We start from the raw sequence: 14693 nt of genomic DNA, 5'->3' as shown, positions 1-14693 counted from the left end.
ACTTTGATAACCAATACATCCCCAGAATCTTAACAAAGTCATCCATCGCTAGCTCAATCAGGTCCACAGATAACTCTCTACAGTCTATCTCTACTAGTAATGCTCTAACCCATCTCCTAGAGACTACCAGTTCCCCAGTTGGCTACAAAGTCCTGAATCCCCTAGCATACAAATCACTAGGTCTACACAACCAATCTATCACTCTAGCAGATACAAATGAATGAGTAGCTCCTGAGTCAATCAATGCAGTAAATGAAGAACCGACACTAGAAATCTGACCTGTCACAATCGAGGGGCAGGCCTTAACCTCAGTCTGGTCAAGGTAATTACTTTGGCAGGAGTGAGGCTATCACTCTGCTTTAGTTCTTCTTTCCTGGCATATGGGCAGTCCTTCATCAGATGACTAATAATTCGACAAGTAAATCAGGCTTTGATTTTGCACTCTCTCTGATGTCGTCGCCTACACCATGGACACATTGGGAAACTCCTCCAGTTGTCTCCCTTGTCCCGACGGCCACGAAAAGCACCTCGTGCCCTCCTATTTGAGCCAGGAGGAACAAATGAATCTGAGGCCTTTCTCTTCGGCTCACTAGGGCCACTACCCTGGCTAGATCTAGTAAAATGAGGCACCCTCATCGTAGCACCGTGCCTAGCAGCGCCCTTCCTCCATATCTGATCCTTGGCCCCCTCAACAGTAAGGGCCTTCTCCACAACCCGTGCATAGGTGGTAGTTCCCGAATCCAATGTTATCTTAACGTCACGGGCGATCATAACATTCAATCCTCGCACAAACCGATCCCTCCATGCCATATCAGTAGACACCAAGTCCGGTGCGAACTTCGCTAACCAGTCAAACATCAAAGCATACTCTGTAACCAACATCCGGTTCTGAGTCAAATTAATGAACTCGTCCACCTTTGCAGCTCGGACTGCAACATTGTAATATTTCTCGTTCAAGATGTTTTTCTAAATTCTTCCCAAGTCATAACTGTCACATCCCTCCTCTGGGACACAACGTCCCACCAAATGCGGGCGTCTTCTCTCAACATGTAGATGGTGCACGCCACTCTCTCATTTCCTTTCACCCTTATGAAATCCAGGATGGAAGAAATCATATTCATCCACTACTCTGCCCGCAATGGGTCTGGGCTACCCTCAAAGGTGGGAGGATGCTGCTTCCTGAACCTCTCGTACAAGGGCTCCCACCTATTTTCCATAGGACGTTGGGCTGGTACTGGTGCCATAGCTTGTGAACTTGTAACCCAATACCCCGAGGAGGGGCCTGTTGCCTCAACTTTCGAAGCTCATCTTCTGTTTGATGAAGTCTAGCTTCTATTTCAGCAAACAACCGTTGCCAGTTTTGTGGGGCATGTGGAGGGTCCTGACCTTGGTTTTCATCCTCGACCCTATTGCCATGGAGTCAGACCGATCGCCGAGGCATAACTGCAATATGTCTGCAATCAATGACGCCACACACTAGACATGATAGTAACATCCAAAAATCAACCTCTTCGTCCCATCAATCAATCACAATCAACAGATTAGCACATCGCACATAACATATAATAGTCAAGGGGGAAATCCCTAGCGTCATGCATAAACAAACACTTTCATCACGCTCTATCTATACATTCAGGCAAACAGGGCAACTTAAACAAGCAGTTAAGCATATAATTCATTAAATACCAACCAACCCTGAGTTGAGCTTGTCACTGGCAGCGAGCATACATGTTCGGTCGATGTCCAGGATCCATAAACCTTGGCATGCTCTGATACCAAGTTGTAATGCCCCATGTCACTATGGCTGCTTCCTAGAATGACGACTGGCCCTATAAACCTACACGAGTTTTTCCAGCGTGCTTTATCCTCACTCGCACGCTTCTTGGGAAAAATTCCTCGGAGGTCACCCATACTAAGACTACTCCAGGTCAAGCACACTTAACTTTGGATTTCTTAAGTGATGGGCTACCGAAAAGAAGATGCATCTTGTTGGCATAGGTAGTATCCATCAATCCATTTAAGCTTTCTACAACTATGTAGTCCCATACCTACACAGTCTTAGAATCATCACACTTGAGCTTCCCCAGGCGATGTGAGATTGCACAGCTTTTACCCGGCTTCCCCCCTGCGGATCACGAGATTTTGACTGTCACAATCACCCCCTTAAGGGTTTGACGTCCTCGTCGGCCACACTTCCGGCTGGGTCAAGGCTCTGATACCAAGTAGTAACACCCTACTACCTTAGAGTCATTACCATATGAGTTATAAATGTGCCATTAGCTCACTAATTGAAGTTTTAGGTTAAAAAGTTTGATTAAATTGAATTAAAACTTATTTGGAAATGGTGAATATAAAGATTTGGACATTCATTTAAAATCAGAAAAGTTATGCATTTGGGATCCTAAAATACTGTTTGGAAGATGTATTAGAACTCAAAAATATAATTATGGTCGACCTAAGCGACAAAGCAAATCATTAGAATACATTTCCTAAAATGTACCCATCGCTCCACGCTCTCCAACTCATGGTTGGTCGACCTTTCCTTTGCCATTACCTATACCATGGAGCACCCATGAGCTGAAGCCCAACAATAAAACTCAACATATAACATATCACATATAAATACAACAATATACAGTAAAATAGTGAAAATACTAAACATATAGCGGCCTACACTGAGCCAGGCACTTTACCAGACCCTAGGTTCGTGGACTTCACCGATCGAGTGGTTACAATACCCTTTGGAGGGTCTCGCCCTAGTGGCCTACACTCAGTGTGCTTCACCATTCTCGGCCTTCGCCGTTCATTCATTAACATGCATAACATTGCATGGAAATCACAGATTTTCACATATATATTAAGCACAAAAAATAGAGCCATGCCCTGAAACACAAACAATAGGGCCATGCTGTGCTCTACGGGAACAAACAATTTTCTTTCCAGTGTCCCGAGTTGATTGATTACCGTGATCCTGAGCACAATCCTCTAACCCGAGCTGACGTAAAATAACCTAGTCACAACACCATAATAAATGGATATCTATCAATCTTTAATCAATTTAGAACTATGGGTACAAATACTAGCCTTCAGGACCTTGAATCCTACTAAACCAGGTAGTAGAATCCTTACTTAACATTTGCGTTCCTGAGCTTAAAACCCTCAAATAGCCAATATTTCCCATTTGAGCCGTGGCCTAGCCTTTAAGGGTTGCAGCATGCTCAAGTCAAAGAGCAAAGCTCTCTTTGCTGAAGGACACGGGCTACGGCGCGCTATACCCTGTGCCACAAACCTTGGGCAAACTTCTGAGGCCCCTAGGCCTTTGTAGTCAAGTGGGCCACGGCATCTGATGAACAGGGTCGCGAGTCGAGTCTTAAAACCCAAAAATCTCATCATGTCTTTGCGTTTTCCCTGAGCCTAAATAAATAAATAACACAAAGCATCATTTAAACCAAGAACTGAGTCTAGATTTCCTATTCACACAGTCTAGGCATCATAACAATCCAGAAACAATTACATATCCTCACCAAACACTCAAAACCAAATCAAAATCCAACTCCCATGCAAGCTTCCAATTCACATAAGAATTAAACAAAAAAAACTCAAATTTAAACCCTTACCTCTGAGATATCATCAACCTTGAGCTAATCCCCAAGCTTATCAAGTCTAATCCTCCAATTCCTTAGCCTAGGTCCTCGAGAATTCCTCAAACTTCCAAGCACCAAAGAGATGGAGAGGAAACCGAGAGAGAGAAAGTTAGATAGCTATGGGAATTCTGTTTTTGTTTTCATCCAAGCTCCAGAAGTGTGTTTTGGCTAAGCCTAATCCCAGCTACCTAAGCCCCAAAATACCAAAAATGCCCTCAAGTCTATCTTAATCCTTTAGTACCACTAAGGGCAATCCCGTCTTTTGCCATATCTCGCTAAGTCCTCGAGTGTTCCTATAATTATCCATCTAATCCCTGACATACTTGAACAAACATTAACTCACTATCTATTACTCTGGTAATTCCCAAACACATACTATGTACCCACAATACCCGTAGGCTCATCCCGAGCCGGTTATTCGACCCCGTTGTGACTATCTAGTTATTCCGCTCCCTAGGACCGTCTCGGATTGCACATTACAAATATATCACCACAATATCGTGGTATCAATCACAACACACACATATATATATATTGCATTCATGCCCTCAACGGGCTAAAATTACAAACATGCCCCTAATAACAAAATAGGGCCCACATGCATATTTAATTCACCTAAACATGAATTTCTAATTACATAATCATTTAATTCACATATTAACATAATTAAATAAATTATTGCCCACCCTTCATGCTAATCAAGGCCCCTAAGCCTTATTAGCGAATTTGGGACGCTAAAAATCGAATATTGGTTCCTTTAAGGGTTAATTCTGGAACTGAATAGTTATTGAGGTCAAATATATAATTAGATCATATATTAATTATTCTCTAGTGGATTAATTGTACTTAAGGATCAAGAGGTAATTAGAAGGGTAAAACGGTAATTTTGACTAGCTCTAAATAGCGAACTAATAATGGAGGACATATGTAATGCCCTGAAATCCCTAATGCGATTTAATGGCTGGATTAGAAGGTCGGGAGGGCCATAATTGTTTTATTATGCCATTAAATGATTATATGCATGGTTATGTGAATTATATTATAATATGATGTTAAATGCATGCATGTGGGTCCACATTTGAATATTATAGCATTTTGGTAATTTGTGTATATTGGTGCATATTGTGATTTATGGATGAGATCCCATTATTATGGGGATATATTCGAGCAATTCGGCATGAGATGGTCCTATGTTGCAAATTAGAGGTTTTGTCATAACGGGGCCAATTATTGGGATATTGGATAATGAGAATGGTTATTTGATGATATATTGGGAGTTATTGAGATCAGGAGGAAATTATGGGAGTTTTGACTATTTTTTCCCCGGGGATGTTTTTGGGACCCCGAGCATTAGGTTTTATTTGAGGTTACTTAAGCCTGAAGTAGTCTGACAGAAGGAACCTTACGTTAAAAACACTTTTCTCTCTCTCCCGTTATCCTTTGTGGAAATTTCGAAGAAATCTAGAGTTCTAGGAGTCGAAATCAAGCGAGGATCAAGGCATAGCGATCCTAGGAAAGATTAGAAGCTTCTTGACTGAAGGATTTGGCGAGAAACAACCCAATCAAAGGTAATCCAAGCTTTAAGTTTGAATTGGATTTTGTGTGTTGTTGAGTTTTTGTTTCACTTGAGCCTCGTGATTTGGTGATTTTGGATCATTGGGATGTTTGGGAACTTTGATTTTTGGATTTGGAGATGTTTAGGTATGTTTTTGGAGGGATTTAAAAGTGAGAAATCGGAGTTACGGTAGGTTTCCCAGGTGGGGCCGCAACCTTGTTCTTGGGCGCCGCGGCCCAAGCTCGAAGTTGAAGATGGTGGGTTTTGTGTGTGCCGGGGGCCGCGACACTGGGTATAGTGCGCCGCAGCGCTTGATCCTGGTTTTGCTGGGGTTATAGCTCATGAAGGTTTTTCAGGCTAAATGAGTGTTCTGATCATGGCAACTCAATCTTAGGCCTCGGGAACATTCCTACTACATGGATTAGTGGGATTCGATGTCCCGGAGGCTAGTTTTTGGTTCAGGAACCTTTGTTGTTCATTTTATTGATGGAATCCCATATTTGGTTATGACTAGGAGACCGCTAAGGAATTAAAAGGCAGATCGTTCTCAAGGGTCGTTCTTTTATTAACTATCGCTCGAATCAGAGGTAAGAAAACTGCACCCTATATGTGACATGCATGGTTATTCATGAGGCATGCTGAATGTTTAAATGTGGACTTGGATTGAATATTGAATTCATAGCAAATCTTGCTCACTTGTGTATGGCAATGACTGAATAGTCAGAATTGGAAATGGTGTCAGTATCAACTGTGAAGCTGTGACTCATTAGTCAAGATCGACAGTGGTACTGGGCACTGGTCACACAGTGTTGACTTATAAGTCAAGAATGGCCTTAGCATGTTTAACGCAAGCCAACAAAGATTAGATTAAAACGACATCTGCATTAAATGACTCAAAAAAGCGTTAATGCCTGACCGACCTCAAGTTCGATGAATACTATAAGCACTTGTCTAGCCAAAGGATAGTTACTTAGAGCCACAATGACTATTTAGTCAGATGGCAGTGGGTGCCGAGCCCCGTAGTAACTTACCCATCAGTCACTCATCTGTTAGAGCTAGTGACTTACCCATCGGTCACTCATCTGTTAAAGCTAGTGACTTACCCATCAGTCACTCATCTGTTAAACCTAGTGACTTACCCACCAGTCACTCATCTGTTTAAGCTGGTGACTTACTCATTAGTCACTCATTTGTTTAAGGTAGTGGCTTGCTTGTTAGTCTTTCATTATGGTTTACTGGAACCTCAAATGTTAAATCACTCATCTGACTAGGGCTATATGCTTCTTCATGGTTAATGTAACCACAAAGTGATATTCACTCATCTGTTCAGAGCTTTAAGCTCTGTGTGATTATAATGATAATCATTCAATAATATTTATATGCATTATTGTGTTTTCTTGCTGGGCTTTGGCTCATGGGTGCTATGTGGTGCAGGTAAAGGGAAAGAGAAGCTCACCCAGCCTTGAGTGGAGAGCTTAGGTGGGGATGTGTACATATGCGGCCGCTTGACCACCATGGCCAAAGAGTTCTCAGGGGAACTAGGGGGTTTACCTTAATATTTTCCCCTTAGATCAGCAGGTTGTAAATTTTACACAGTAGTGGCCATTTTGTATCGTAAACAACTTGTAAAAGTTTTTATGGGTCCATGAACAATTTTATGTTTTAAATAAAATATATCATTTCCTTTTGATTGGTTTTCCACCTTAACCTATTGATAACACCTAGAAGCCCGTTTTTAACCAAAGAACTCGATTAGCGAGTTAATTCACGGTTCAATGTTCACCGTAACGGTCTTGAGGTATCCAGGGCATTACAACTTGGTATCAAAGCGTGCCAAGGATAGGGTTCCTATAGACTAGCTGGGCATGTACACTCACCACTGAAGACAAGCTCGACTCATGGTTTGGTAACTATTTATGTAGTTATATGTATAACTTCTTAAATATAGTATAAAAGATTTACCTGTTTACATGAGACACCATGCTAAGACTGTGCCCTGAATACTGCATCTTCAACAACCGTGTGCTAAATAGTACTGATATTGCTGGAACATACTCATTAGTATTGTTCATTGTGAATTATTATCTGATACATGCTAAGTGCTAAATGCTATAATCATGTATCTATTTGCATATAATTGTATGACTGTGGAATATGAGAGTTATCTGCCTGTTCTTGGACCGTAAGGCGGCAAGAGGTTTAGTTATCACTACCTGATTGGCCATATTGACTATTGTTTCCGCAAGGTTTAAGTTTATAAGAATGAATCCAGGGTAGACAGATACGTTACCTGGCCAGAGTGATCAAGGCCAGAATAATAATAATAATTAGGGTCATGAGAATGACCAAGGAAAGATTCCACAACTAGCTCCTGCAAACTGGCAGCATTTATTTAATGATCTGCAGGCTACAGTGTTGAGACAGGGAGAAGAACTCCACCTCCTCAGACAACAACAGGTTCCTGCAGTGGCCAATGTATATGAGGCACCTCCTGTATTAGTGCTAGCAGCTGAGCAGCTGCCAGAGGCTGGTAATAAATGGGAGCCTCTCTATGAAAGGTTTAGAAAGCAGCAACCTCCAATTTTTAAGGCAGTGCAGATCCTGCAAAAGCTGAGCAGTGGATAAGCATGATTACCACCATCCTGGACTTCATGAGGGTGACTGGTAATTAGAGGATGGCTTGTGCCACATATATGTTTTTGGAGGATGCCCGAGTTTGGTGGGAGGTTGTAACCCAGACCAGAAACGTCAATGCCTTGAGTTGGGAAGACTTTCAGACCCTATTCAATGAGAAATATTATAATGATGCCATCAGGGCGGCAAAGGCTGAGGAGTTCATCAGGTTACTTCAGGAGAGTTTTTCAGTGACTGAGTATGCCCTGAAGTTTGATCGTTTGGCAAAGTTTGCCATGGAGCTGGTGCTCAATGATGGGACCAGGAGGGAGAGATTTCTCCAGGGGCTACAGCCTAGGTTAGCCCGTGATGTTCGTATTACCACTGTGGCAGGGGTTACTACCTATGCACAGGTGGTTGAGAAGGCACTCATAGCTGAGAGTGCGGAGAACAAGATCTGGCAAGATAATGCAGCCAGAAAGGAGTTCAGGAGGACATGTCCTCTATTTTTGGGTTCAAGTAGGGGTGGAGGCCTCAATGATCAGAAGAGGAAGGTTCCTGACACCTTCCCAGTTCCAGATCCAGATAAGCGACCTCGTGGTGTTTCTATGGGTCGTCAAGGTGGTAGTGAAGCCTGGAAGACTCGTCCTGAATGCCCTAGATGTAAGAGGCGTCATTTGGGAGAGTGTAGGGCAAAGGCCTGCTATTTTTGTGGAGCAGTGGGTCATTTTAAGAAAGATTGCCCTAAGGGAAGAAAGGAGGAACCCAAGAAAGTGGACAGCTCGGCCCTAGCTCGAGTGTTCGCATTGACACAAGAAGAAGTTGAGGCTTCTCCCTTAGTTGTTACAGGTCAGATTCTTAGTGCTGGACCCCATATAATGTTTTGATTGATTTTGGTGCTACACATTCTTTTGTTGCTAGTAGTATTATTGATAGACTGTGTAGACTCTGTGATTTTTATGCTATGGGGTTCGGAACCTTGTTACCCACTGGGGAATTAGTGGTCTCCAGGAGATGGGTTAGATCTTTGCCAGTGACAATGGAGGGCAGAGAGTTCTCAGTGGATTTGATAGAGTTGGTTATGACTGACGTCGACATGATACTGGGTATGGATTGGTTGGTAAAGTATGGGGCAACCATTGAATGCAGAAGGAAGATGGTTTCCTTTGAGCCTGAAGGTGAGGATCATTTTGTGTTTCTTGGTACTGTGCATGGACCTCACATGCCTATGATTTCTATTTTGAGGGCTAGAGATCTATTGCAAGGAGGTTGCATTGGATTCTTAGCCAGTGTGGTTGACACCACTCAGGTTATGCCAATGAGAATAGATTAGTCTGTGAATTCCTGGATGTGTTTCTAGAAGATTTTCCAGGGTTGCCACCATACAGAGAAATAAATTTTGTGATAGAACTGGCACCAGGGACGGAGCCAGTGTCCAAAGCACCTTACAGAATGGCCCCAACTGAGTTGAAAGAATTGAAAGTACAGTTGCAAGAACTGTTAGATTTGGATTTTATCAGACCTAGTTTCTCACCTTGGGGAGTGCTAGTTCTGTTTGTGAAAAAGAAGGATGGTTCTCTGAGGATGTGCATTGATTACAGAGAACTGAATAACTAACAATCAAAGTATCCTTTGCCAAGGATAGATGATCTGTTCGATCAGTTGCAAGGTAAGGTATTCTCAAAGATCGACCTTCGTTCTGGTTATCATTAGTTGAGGGCCAAGGAGGGAGACATACCGAAGACTTCTTTTTGTACCAGGTATGGGCATTATGAGTTTTTAGTTATGTCGCTTGGATTGACTAATGACCCTACTGCTTTTATGGATATGATGAACATAGTGTTCAAGGATTATTGAGATCAATTTGTGATCGTCTTCATCGATGATATTCTGGTATATTCTCAGTCTGAGTCAGAGCATGAGCAGCATATGAGGTTGGTTCTACAGTGACTGAGGGAACACAGATTGTTTGCAAAGTTCAAGAAATGTGAGTTCTGGTTATCTCAGGTATCCTTTCTTGGGCACATTGTTAGTAAGGAGGGGATTAAGGTAGATCCAGCAAAGATTGAGGCAGTCAGGGACTGGCCAAGGCCAAAGAATGCATCTGACGTTAGAAGTTTCCTTGGATTGGCAGGTTATTATAGGCGTTTCGTGTAAGGGTTCTCTAAGATTGCTACTGCATTGACTGAGCTGACACACAAGAGTCAGGAATTTGTGTGGTCAGATAAATGTGAGAACAGCTTCCGAGAACTGAAGCAGAGATTGATTACAGCTCCGATTCAGAGTCTTCCGACATACCAGGAGAAGTTTGTGATTTATTGCGATGCTTCTCATCAAGGTTTGGGCTGTGTTCTGATGCAGTCAGAGAAGGTAGTTGCTTATGCCTCACGTCAGCTGAAGGAGTATGAAAAGAGATATCCCACTCATGATTTGGAGGTCGCGGTTGTGGTCTTTGCTTTAAAGATATGGAGGCATTATCTTTATGGGGAGAAGTGTGAGATTTATACAGACCACAAGAGCCTGAAATACTTCTTCACCCAGAAGGATTTGAATATGAGACAAAGGTGTTGGATGGAGTTAGTAAAAGATTATGACTGCGAGATTTTGTATCATCCAGGAGAAGCCAACGTGGTAGTTGATGCTTTAAGCTGGAAGGGTCCGGGGCAGATTTATGGTGCGAGGCTGATAGCCAGAGAGTTAGCTGATGATATGACCAAAGCTGGTATAGAGTTGCTGGTGGGCCAGTTGGCCAATATTACGCTACAGTCTACACTGTTGGAGAGAATTAAGGAGGGTCAGTTGGGTGATCAACAGCTGATCAAGATCAGAGAGGATGTTTTGGCTAGAGCATCCAGAGATTATACAGTGTCTGATTTGGGCTTGTTGAGATACAAGGGGCGGATATGTGTTCCGTTAGACACTACTTTGATGCGAGAGATTATGGATGAATCTCATACTACACCTTACTCTTTTCATCCAGGCACCACGAAGATGTATCAAGATGTGAGATCATTGTATTGGTGGTCAGGGATGAAGAGGGATGTAGTAGAGTATGTGGCTAAGTGCTTGACATGTCAACAAGTCAAGGCTGAGCATCAGAGGCTGGCCGGGTTATTGCAGCTTCTGGATATCCCAGAGTGGAAATGGGAGGACATCAGGATGGATTTTGGTGGATCTTGGAGTAAGTATCTACCTTTGATAGAGTTTTCCTACAACAACAATTATCAGTCTACCATTGGAGTTGCACCTTATGAGATGTTGTATGGTAGGAAGTGCATATCTCCCATTCATTGGGATGAGATAGGTGAAAGGAGATACTTAGGTCCTGAGGCAGTTCAGAGGACCAGTGAGGCCATTTAGAAGATTAGAGCTCGGATGCTCGCTTCTCAGAGTAGACAGAAGAGTTATGCAGATCCCAAGCGCAGGAACGTGGAGTTCCAAGTGGGAGACTATGTCTTCCTTAGGGTCTCGCCATGGAAAGGGGTGAGTAGGTTTGGGAAGAAAAGTAAGGTGAGCCCTAGATTTGTAGGACCATTTGAGATCCTAGAGAGGATTGGTCAGGTGACTTACAGGTTGGCCTTGCCACCGGCGTTGTAAGTCGTGCATAACGTGTTTCACATTTCAGCTCTTCAGAACTAATGTGACTCATGTTTTGAGCTATGAAGATCTGGAGTTTGAGGCAGATCTCTCCTTTAAGGAGCAGCCAGTCCAGATACTTGACAAAAAGGACAAGGTCCTCAGGAATAAGATGATACCTTTAGTTAAGGTGTTGTGGAGGAACAACAAGGTCGAGGAAGCGACCTAGGAGCTGGAGTCAGATATGCAGAGTCACTATCCCGAGCTGTTCAGGTAAATTTCGAGGATGAAGTTTCTGTAAGGAGGGGATAATTGTAATGCCCTGAAATCCCTAATGCGGTTTAATGGCTGGATTAGTAGGTCGGGAGGGCCATAGTTGTTTTATTATGCCATTAAGTGATTATATGCATGTTTATGTGAATTATATTATAATATGATGTTAAATGCATGCATGTGGGTCCACATTTGAATATTATGGCATTTTGGTAATTTGGCCCGTTGAGGGCATATTTGTGTATTTTGGTGCATATTTTGATTTATGGATGAGATCCCATTATTATGGGGATATATTCGAGCTATTCGGCATGAGACGGTCCTATGTTGCAAATTAGCGGTTTTGTCATAACGGGGTTAATTATTGGGATATTGGATAATGAGAATGGTTATTTGATGATATATTGGGAGTTATTGAGATCAGGAGGAAATTCTGGGAGTTTTGACTATTTTGCCCCCGGGGATGTCTTTGGGACCCCGAGCATTAGGTTTTATTTGAGGTTACTTAAGCCTGAAGTAGTTTGATAGAAAGAATCTTACGTTAAAAACACCTTTCTCTCTCTCTCTCTCCCGTTATCCTTTGTGGCAATTTCGAAGAAATCTTGAGTTCTAAGAGTCGGAGTCAAGCGAGGATCGAGGCATAGCGATCCTAGGAAAGATTAGAAGCTTCTTGACTAAAGGATTTTGCGAGAAACAACCCATTCAAAGGTAATCCAAGCTTGAAGTTTTGAGATTTAGAGTTTCTAAGCTATGAATTGGATTTTGTGTGTTGTTGAGTTTTTAATTCATTTGAGCCTCGAGATTTGTTGATTTTGGATCATTGGGATGTTTAGGAACTTTGATTTTTGGATTTGGAGATGGGTAGGTATGTTTTTGGAGGGATTTAAAAGTGAGAAATTGGAGTTATGGCAGGTTTCCCAGGTGGGGCCGCGGCCCAAGCTCGATCCTGAAGATGGTGGGTTTTGTGTGTGCTGGGGGCCACGGCACTAGGTATAGTGCGCCGCGGTGCTTGCTCCTGGTTTGGCTGGGGGACGCAGCTCAGGGTTTTGGGGCCGTGACTTATGAAGGTTTTTGAAGCTAAATGAGTGTTTTGATCATGGGAACTCAATCTTAGGCCTCGGGATTGTTCCTACTACCCGGATTAGTGGGATTCGATGTCCCGAAGGCTATATTTTGGTTCGGGAATCATTGTTGTTCATTTTATTGATGGAATCCCATAGTTGGTTATATGACTAGGTGACCGCTAAAGAACTAAAAGGCAGATCATTCTCAAGGGTCGTTCTTTTATTAACTATCGCTCGAATCAGAGGTAAGAAAACTGCACCCCATATGTGACATGCATGGTTATTCATGAGGCATGCTTAATGTTTAAATGTGGACTTGGATTGAATATTGAATTCTTAGCAAATCTTGCTCACTTGTGTATGGCAATGACTGAATAGTCAGAATTGGCAATGGTGTCAGTATCAACTGTGAAGCTGTGACTCATTAGTCAAGTTCGGTAGTGGTATTGGGTACTGGTCACACAGTGTTGACTCATAAGTCAAGAACGGCCTTAGCGTGTTTAACGCAAGCCAACAAAGATTAGATCTAATCGACATTTGCATTAAATGACTCAAAAAAACGTTAATGCCTAGACCGACCTCAAGTTCGATGAATACTATAAGCACTTGTCTAGCCAAAGGATAGTTACTTAGAGCCACAGTGACTATTTAGTAAGATGGCTGTGGGTGCCGAGCCCCGTAGTGACTTACCCATCAGTCACTCATCTGTTAGAGCTAGTGACTTACCCATCGGTCACTCATCTGTTAAACCTAGTGACTTACCCACCAGTCACTCATCTGTTTAAGCTGGTGACTTACTCATCAGTCACTCATTTGTTTAAGGTAGTGGCTTGCTTGTTAGTCTTTTATTATGGTTTACCGGAACCTCAAATGTTAAATCACTCATCTGACTAGGGCTATAAGCTTCTTCATGGTTAATGTAACCATAAAGTGATATTCACTCATCTGTTCAGAGCTTTAAGCTCTGTGTGATTATAATGATAATCATTCAATAAATTAATGTGCATTATTGTGTTTTCTTGCTGGGCTTTGGCTCATGGGTGTTATGTGGTGCAGGTAAAGGGAAAGAGAAGCTCACCCAGCCTTGAGTGGAGTGCTTAGGTGGTGATGTGTACATATGCGGCCACTTGACCACCACTGCCAAGGAGTTCTCAGGGGAACTAGGGGGTTTACCCTAATTTTTTCCCCTTAGATTGGTGGGTTGTAAATTTTACACAGTAGTGACCATTTTGTATCGTAAACAACTTGTAAACGTTTTTATGGGTCCATGAACAGTTTTATGTTTTAAATAAAATATATCATTTCCTTTTGATTGGTTTTCCATCTTAACCTGTTGATAACACCTAGAAGCACGTTTTTATCCAAAGAACTCGATTAGCGAGTTAAATTCACGGTTCAACGTTCACCGTAATGGTCTTGAGGTATCTAGGGCGTTACAACATAACTACATATATTGATTATATCAATGGACTACAAGAGAAAACTCTCTCACTAAAATTCTATACATACTTAGAGTGCAATTCCATATTTATAGTGGAGTAATCATGGAATTAATAAATAAGATTATTAGAATAAAGAGTTTAATTAATAATCTGGTTTATTGGAGCTTTGTATTATAGGTCCATGGTCCCCAGATCACCAATGTCCTACACCGTCAAGGGTAAGGATGTGAAAAGAAAGATTTGTAAAGAGAAATGACTAAATTGCAAATGAATTAAATTTCCAAGGAAAGGAAATAAGTATGTGATAATTATGGGTAATTGATTAATTGTGAATTAATAAATTATCTAACTATATAGTTTTTATTTTGAAAAACTATAGGTTAAAATTAGTATTAATCTTGTTTGGATTAATATGAAGAGAGAGAATAATAAATATCTTATTTACAATATGATATTTATTTATTTAATTTAAAATTGATATTTTATGATAAAATTAATTTTGAATTAACTGATATTTATGTTGGGA

Source organism: Humulus lupulus, chromosome 7 (genome assembly GCF_963169125.1).
Source record: "Humulus lupulus chromosome 7, drHumLupu1.1, whole genome shotgun sequence".
NCBI classification, from domain to species: Eukaryota; Viridiplantae; Streptophyta; class Magnoliopsida; order Rosales; family Cannabaceae; genus Humulus; species Humulus lupulus.
This window is presented reverse-complemented; position numbering follows the sequence as displayed.